Raw genomic sequence first — 8835 nt, 5'->3', positions numbered from 1 at the left:
CCCAAGTGAGTATACTTCCAGATCTAGGGCCTTGAAGGGCTTGTTGGATTAGTGTCTAAGTCCATAACTATTTTGGTATGTACTTGACCCGATGGTGCATGGTCCTTTTGGGTTGCCTTCACCAAAGCAACTTGATTGGAGAAATGAATAAAGAGAGAGAGGATAATATGACTTATTAATATGTTATAAGAATAATATATTAAAGGAGAAATCATATTTGTTTAATTAATATTGGTCAATAATTAATTAAGAATTAGTTTTGTGATCAAATGTAATTAATTAAACTAGAGGGGCTGATTTGTAATTATGTGATAGTTACAAAATAAGGTAAGGATTATCTTATTTATATGGTGGACGAATTTAAGGTTGGAAAGCCTTAGAATTCGAGGATGATAAGGATTCAAGGATTATCTTATTGGTTGCTTAATGGATAATCAACTAGATAAGGATAATGATTGAAACCCTATCTCTACACCTATATAAACACCCCTAGGGTCATGAATTCGTGTATCCCTTCCCAAGAGGTCCTAGATATGATTTCTAACCTCTCACTTCTCTCTTTATACCTTCTCCATTTGCTTATGGTGTTTGTGAGCCATTAGAGGAGTGACACTTGTGACTCTAAGCCTTCCAAAGTCAATACAAGGAGATTTGGGATTGTTATTGCTACATAACAATCAAGGTAACACTATAAACTTATTCTCATGTTAATATGATTATATGTATGTTAGAATTAGGGTTTATAGTCTTGGATTCAAAGCATGTACAATAGAGAAACCTAGATCCAAGCATTAGGGTTTGTATGAGCACATAGGATGTCTTATGACCAAAACCCATTAGTGGTATCAGAGCCTGGTTTGGTTTCAATTGTATTGATGCATTGTATAACTGGAAAATCATTTTTTGGGCTTTATGGCTGAGGAACTCGGCGAGTACCACAGTGTACTCAGCGAGTAGACCTCAACTCGGCGAGTACAGTGTGGTACTCGGCGAGTTCGAGCGTCAGATAATGCTTATCTCGGGATTTCTTGCTGTTTTTGCATTTGGATAGTTACCTTATCATGTTAGATCAATATAAATCCGATTTTATGATATATATGACTATATTCTTGATCTAATTAAAGATAATTATCAATTAACAAGATAATTGTTTCATTATAAGATAATTGATTAATTATTTTAAGTAAATTGATAAATTGTTTTGCAAGAAATCATTAAATAAATCAAATATGGATAATTATGTGATTAAATGTTAATTTAAAATTATTTGTTATTTGATCCTTGTTGTTATGAAAAGTTTCATATTTTACCCTTTAGGTTTTATAGTTTAAATTTGAACCCAAAAGTTTTGAAGTTTTGAAATTTAAATAGTTAAAACCCTAATGTTTTGAAAAAGGTTTCAAAACTTGCCATCAAGTTTTGGAATTTAAAAGTTGATTAAAAGTTTAATTAGAAATGTTAAATTCTAAAACTCTAGTAATGTTTTGAAAAGTTCAAATCACACCCTTATGGTTTTATTAATTAATTAAGGAGTATAATTAAAAGAGGTTTAATAAATCCATAAAAGTTTAGGTTAACCATTTAATTGAATTAAAAGTGTAATTGTTAAAGTTAACCATATAGTATTTTAAAAGTATAAAATACACTCTATACTATATATAACATTAAAAGTCTAACATTATATATATGTATGAGTAAAAGTCACTCTTACCGTTAGTAGACCTCATTCACGAAGCTGGTCTATAAGGGGTGTTTAAGGAAATTGCCTATAAAATGGCGATTGAATGGGTATCCACTCTTACCCACCGCACTCTTGACTAGTGGAGGGTCGTTAGCCGAACGGGTAGGATAGGACGAAACCTTCCATTATAAGTATAATGAAATACAAAGTAACTAAATGTTTTTCAAATTCCCAATCTTAGTTACTTAGGCAAAAGTGAATTGATGCAATTCCATGAAATTACACTTTGTGCCCTTGCGAAGACGTTAGTGGAGCGTGTGTGGTTTACCGGCACACTAAATGGTTCTAAGCAAAGGTAGCAAAGGGTGACTCAATGTTTGTCATAGTTCGGTGGAGCATGTGTGGTTTACCGGCACATCGAATAGGTGATTGTAACATGTGAGGGCACCATGTAGTTTGCATGGTTATTCACACCCGCTTTGTGATCCTCGGCATCCCAGTCACAAACAAGAGGGGCATATCGAGATTTAAACATGCTATTGAAATGTTCAATGAATCTCAAAGGATCTAGGAGTTTTCATAGATTTAAAACTTAAATTTCTTTTTCGTTTTTCATGGTGGAAACTAGTGAATCGTCATTCACTTACCTTCAAATGTTCTGCGATTTGGGTTACGGCATCCCTCTCCCGAGTTGTAGAATATTGTGTTGGGTCCTAGCCTTAGTATTTCATTTGGGTGATTTACTAAGGACTTAATCAATCAACTAACTTGAATCCGTTTTTCTCTCGATGTCAAAGTTCGACAACTATGGTCTTCTCAAATCCCGTGGAACAAGTATTCCACATGAAGATGATATTCCACGATTCGATCGAGGAACAAGAAATCATGCTTCACTTCCTCCTCCTCCTCCAATTATTCTCCCTAAAGATTGTAAAATTGAAAGGTTCAATATCACTCAAGCCCGTTTGGCAAGTAAACGTAAAAAGGGAAAGTCCGTGTGTGCACACGTCTTAGGGATGAAGTCACACATTGATAGGATCCGTTGTCTGTGAGGAAATGGCTGTTGATTGGGTTCTTCAGTCACTTCCCAACTCATATAGTAAGTTCGTAAAAGAGTACTATATGATGAGCTACGATGTGACCCTTATAGATCTCACCTATATGCTTGTTGCTGCTGAATCAACAATGGTTTGGCGCAATAGAAAAGCAAAGTTGATTGGTGAATCTGCCTTCAAGACCTCTATGGATATAGACAATGGCAATGAAAGACATGCAATGATCGAAAAGTTTGATCATAAGAGAAAGGCGATGTCTGAGGTAGTTCCATGTGTCAATTTGCTTTTATTGCCAAAAGAAGGGGCATTGGAGACGAAGTTGCCCTATTTACCTAAGAGATCTAAGAGATGGGAGAGTCAAAAGTATGACTACGCTTTAGGTAAGAATCCACTATCTAACTCCATTAAGTTCCTATTCATTGATTCTTAATACATGATGTGATAAGATTGCATTTGAATATTTTGAAGGATCGGTGAAAAGAAAGGAAGCTTGATAAGGGAGCAAGATGAATCTAATCACAAGTGATGGATCTCGATCGCATGGACTTGAAGATTGGATTTTGAGCTTAGATAGTTATGATAGAGTTGTTAGAAATTTTCCTTTTACATAGTTTTCAATAGATTTTGCATTGTAAGGACAAATATTTTTCCGCTGCTTTTATAAATAAAACAAATTTTGTTTAACTTATTTATTTGTTTACTTCCTTCCAATGAAATTGTTATGAAAATTGATGCTTGCATATTTCTACAACGAATGGATATGATTCTTAGTTATGTTATTTATGGAAATGTCAGGAATTTCCCAAATAGGGAGAGTTTCTCATCGCCCAAGTTTCAATTGGACAGAAACTTGGAATCATGCAACGTGGATGCACGATGAATGAGAAATTACGTATTTGGAAATTAGCCTAATTCATTGACAAAGTGTCAAGTGAAGGACTAGGAGATCGAGTACACAAGTTGTGTGTTGATCAAGTTCACCATAAGAGTAACAAAGATATTCGTCATGATTTACTAAAGGCTTAGTAAATATGATTACACTTACAAGATTAAGTGTAATTCTGAATTGATTAAAGAGTTTAGATCAATAGTAGAACGAATAAGAAGAATCAAGTAGGCAGAAAGATAAAAGTTTCCCCATTCTAAGAAAAAGGGAGAGTAGCTTTTATGCTTTATGATAAGTCTTAATGATTAGGAACCATATCTCAATTGATCCTCTAATGAGTCTTGGTACAATTGTATGTCCAAGAAGAGGAATCAAAGATTGAAGAAATGGTCAAATCAAGAAGTCAATCATACTTCGTTCCAAAACAAGTCTTAAAGTCAAGATTGTGACATTGAGTGAATAGTATTAAGAAGGTTTATAACATTCATCAATTGTGGAAAGTTGTGATGTCTTGGATAAGACAAAGACCAACTAAGACCAAAATTATGAAGTGTTTTGTTTTGATATAAGCTACACTAACTCTTGAATATTTGTTTATCAAAAAAATGTTTTGACAAGAGAATCTTATATGTTAAGGAGTCAGTGGGAGTCTTAATGGTCTTGAAAGGTTTCAAGAACAAATAAAATAAATCTTATTGATCATCACTAGCACACGAGTTGAGGTTTACAACCTATCGTGAAGACATTATTTTGTTTCTGTGCCAATCCAATCGAGTTAATTATGAATGTGAGTCCTATGAGTTCTCATTTGAATGCATAAAAGGTAAGGACCTTGATCAATGGAAAGTACATTGATAGGAAAAGGTGAGCTACTTAACTACTTGGAAGACATGGTGGGCAGCTGTGCTACCATAAGGCAAGAAATCAAGATTAAGAAAGTTCGATCCATATGAGTCTGAATTTGTTGTAAAATTTGTTTTAACAAATTCACATGGATAGGAACAAATACACCATTTAAATCTAAGTGTCATAAGATTTCCTCCTTCATGAAAATGATTGTGAGAAAATGCTTTCACTAAGAAAGATTTTAAGAAGATAGTGATTGTAAAATTGCATTCTCGAATTTGATCATGGTTACGGCATCCCTTTCCATAATTTGAATTGTGAGGTTTGGCAATTAGTCTTGATTATTAAGACACACATATGAACTATCGAAGGCAAAGGTGTATACGTTCAAGAAGCCTTGATAAAAGATTATCAAAGCACTAAGTATTAGAAACATGAACTTAAGAAATTCAATAAGTATTGTTTTTCTGAAAGTTAAGATGTTTATGAATACATGTCGAAGCTAGTGGGAGCATAAGTGTTATGTTTTATAATAATCATCATGATAGTGGGAGCATAAATGTTATGATTGTATGATTATTAAGGCACGTATTGCATATTGGCAATATTAATTATAGAAAACAAGAGTCATACTTTGCAAAGTTGTAAGAGTTGAAAGGTTGTTTTGCTATAATTAAGGGAGAGAATATTATGCTTCATTTCAAATCTAAAGAATTAGGTTGTGAAATGTTAATAAACTTAATCAAGGATACATAGTGTGTTCTTAAAATTTCGATTATGATTACGGCATTCCTCTTCACAATTCGAATTTTGAGAACATAGAAAATAAAACATTGTGTGTCGTGTTCCATACGCTTCGGGTATAGGATCGATTGCAAATGCTTTAATGTTTGACCATTCTAAAATTTTCCAAATGTGAAAAGGGACTAGAATCGGTTTTGACTAAAATAATTAAACAACTATCAAAGGACAATCCAAAGTTCGACGAGGATTGGTCGCTTGTGAGTAGTTGGAAGTATAGTATTAGAAATTATGGAAATGTTTCCATATTGGATGGACCATATCGACCTAATTACGAATAGATAAGATTCTATTAAGAATGAGTTGTCATATGGAAAATATGGAAGCGTGTCCATATTGGGAAGTAAATATTGAAAATCTATGTCTAGATTAGAAACTTTTATGCAAAAGGATGTTCAAAGGAATGTACTTTGAGAGAGAGACATCATATCTAAGGAATTGTCTTGTAACAATCTACGTTAGAGGAATTTGTAATATCATTGGCAATAGTCTTTGAGACTTTGGTGCAGTGACATTACAAAAGGATCATTGCATAAAGTGTTAGAATCTAGTATATTCTATAAGTAACAAGAATTTGATATTCTTACACTTAAGAAAATGGATTTGGAGTTGTAAAATGAGAATGATTGGAAATGTGTTCAATTTGTCTATTTCACAAAAGTAAGAACCATAGGTAAACATTGTGTGCATGCTAGGAGCATGGGACAAGTGTTGGAATTCAAGTAAGAAGTTGATTACCCGAAACGACAAATAATGAGTAATCGATATGGTGATAAATAAAATGTGTTTTGTTTATACTCAAAGGTTTGAGGTCATATGGGATTAGTATTATTCTTGTGTTTCACCTTGAATGTTTTGACTTCCAGAATAATTGAGTTTATTAAGAATAATCGAATTATTCAAACGGGCCACAGTCGTTCATATGTTGGAAGTAGATATGAATGAAGACTGTCGTGAATTGGTGTGTGGATTGTCTAGAAGAGTATTAGACATAAGCAAATGTTTGCTGCAACGTTCATGAGTGCTTATGAATATGATTTGAGCATTGGATTAAACCCACGCTCACTTGGATCACTCCATGAATTGTATTACGAGTGATTAGTGAGACGATAACATCTTATATTCTTGAAACCGAGATGTGTGAGTTGTATCTTGCTGATCGGTTGCACATTGATAATATGTAAACGCACCAGTAACTTGGTGTTATAAAACATATTGTTGTGTGTAATTCAGTGAGTGAGTGCAAGCGAGCATTGTATCAAAGTTTATCCGTTCCTTTTATCCAAAGAAGGATAAAAGCGATATCTTTGGGCCCCTCGATGGTTTAGTGATGACATACGTAAATGCTCGGCCGGGCTAGGGCTAATTTGATTTGTTCAATTAGTCTGTCATCATAAATCGGAAATCGAGATATAGTACAAAGAGAATGATTTGAAATCATATCTCATATGATATCTAGAATGGAGGAGTATATGATCCCTTATCTAAGGACACGCGTATCTGATATGATCAGAGTTGATAGCGGCTTTGGAAAGCTACGATTGTAGATCAGGATCTGAAGTCATACGTAGAATAGTTGTTAGACTTATCCAAGTGGGAGACTGTTGGATTAGTGTCTAAGTCCATAACTATTTTGGTATGTACTTGACCCGATGGTGCATGGTCCTTTTGGGTTGCCTTCACCAAAGCAACTTGATTGGAGAAATGAATAAAGAGAGAGAGGATAATATGATTTATTAATATGTTATAAGAATAATATATTAAAGGAGAAATCATATTTGTTTAATTAATATTGGTCAATAATTAATTAAGAATTAGTTTTGTGATCAAATGTAATTAATTAAACTAGAGGGACTGATTTGTAATTATGTGATAGTTACAAAATAAGGTAAGGATTATCTTATTTATATGGTGGACGAATTTAAGGTTGGAAAGCCTTAGAATTCAAGTATGATAAGGATTCAAGGATTATCTTATTGGTTGCTTAATGGATAATCAACTAGATAAGGATAATGACTGAAACCCTATCTCTACACCTATATAAACACCCCTAGGGTCATGAATTCGTGTATCCCTTCCCAAGAGGTCCTAGATACGAGTTCTAACCTCTCACTTCTCTCTTTATACCTTCTCCATTTGCTTATGGTGTTTGTGAGCCATTAGAGGAGTGACACTTGTGACTCTAAGCCTTCCAAAGTCAATACAAGGAGATTTGGGATTGTTATTGCTACATAACAATCAAGGTAACACTATAAACTTATTCTCATGTTAATATGATTATATGTATGTTAGAATTAGGGTTTATAGTCTTGGATTCAAAGCATGTACAATAGAGAAACCTAGATCCAAGCATTAGGGTTTGTATGAGCACATAGGATGTCTTATGACCAAAACCCATCAGGGATTTCATGGCATAAAGTGCAAACTTTATGGCCATTGAAGGCCCATGTAAGATTTATGATGTCGTTTTGGCCTTTTAATCTCCAAAAGGCCATGCATGGAGAGAAATCCAGTCAGAGACTTTACATGTTTATGTAGTGTCTAGGGTCAAGATCTTAGTTTGTATGCCTTAGCTTGAAGTATTAATGGCTTTTGGATCAAGATCTAGGTATTAAAGAGTTAGGTTTTGAGCTAAACCCATTAAGGAATGGTATTTACAGGAAAAGTTGGAAACTTTACCCTTAAAATGATATTTTCAATATGTATATGAAGTATGGAGCTTATATCTGAAGGATATGAGCTTAATCTATTAAGATAGATTGTCAAACTGAAGAACTCGACAAGTTCATAAAGGAACTCGATGACTTAGGTTGAAATGCCCCGACCCTGTAGAAGGAGAGACTCGACGAGTTCAGGACGGACTCGACGAGTGGAGTTGGAAAGTCTTAATTCTGCTGATATGAGAAACTCGACGAGTTCGTGAAGAAATCAACGAGTTGGATTGCGATTTTAGGGTTTTTGATTTATGGAACTCGGTGAGTTGATGGGTCAACTCAGCGAGTTGAGTCAACCCAGAATGTTGATGTAACAATCCAATTTTAAAGACCAAAAATTTTGTTTTTAATTAAGTAACTTATAAAGCAATTTACTGGAAAACATCATTAACATCATAACAAACCATAATCCCATAAGTCAATTATCATAAAACATTTTGTGTAATAATAATAATAATAATGTTAGAGTACAATCCCAAGAACATCATAGTGCGGAAATCGTGTGTGTGTGTGATGCGCTGCTACCGTGCCGGCTCCTTCCCCTTCGCTGAAGAGGTACTTGAAACAAAACTGAAAATTGTAAGCACAAAACTTTGTGAGTTCTCCCATCATACCACATACCATACAATAACATATCTATCCATGCGTATCTGGGTGCCAGCCACCCCTTCAGTCTATTTCAACCGGATATTTGCCTAGCATATCTGGGTGTTGGCCACCCCTTCGGTCTATTTCAACCGGATAACTGCCTAGCATCTTTGGGTGCTGGCCTCCCCTTCGGTCTATTTCAACCAGATATCGAGGACTATTTCACCCCTACCACTACCACATAGAATCATAGTATACTGGCAC

This window comes from Lactuca saligna, chromosome 2 (genome assembly GCF_052625555.1).
Source record: "Lactuca saligna cultivar CGN05327 chromosome 2, ASM5262555v1, whole genome shotgun sequence".
Classification (NCBI taxonomy): Eukaryota; Viridiplantae; Streptophyta; class Magnoliopsida; order Asterales; family Asteraceae; genus Lactuca; species Lactuca saligna.
Note: the sequence above shows the minus strand (reverse complement) of the source record.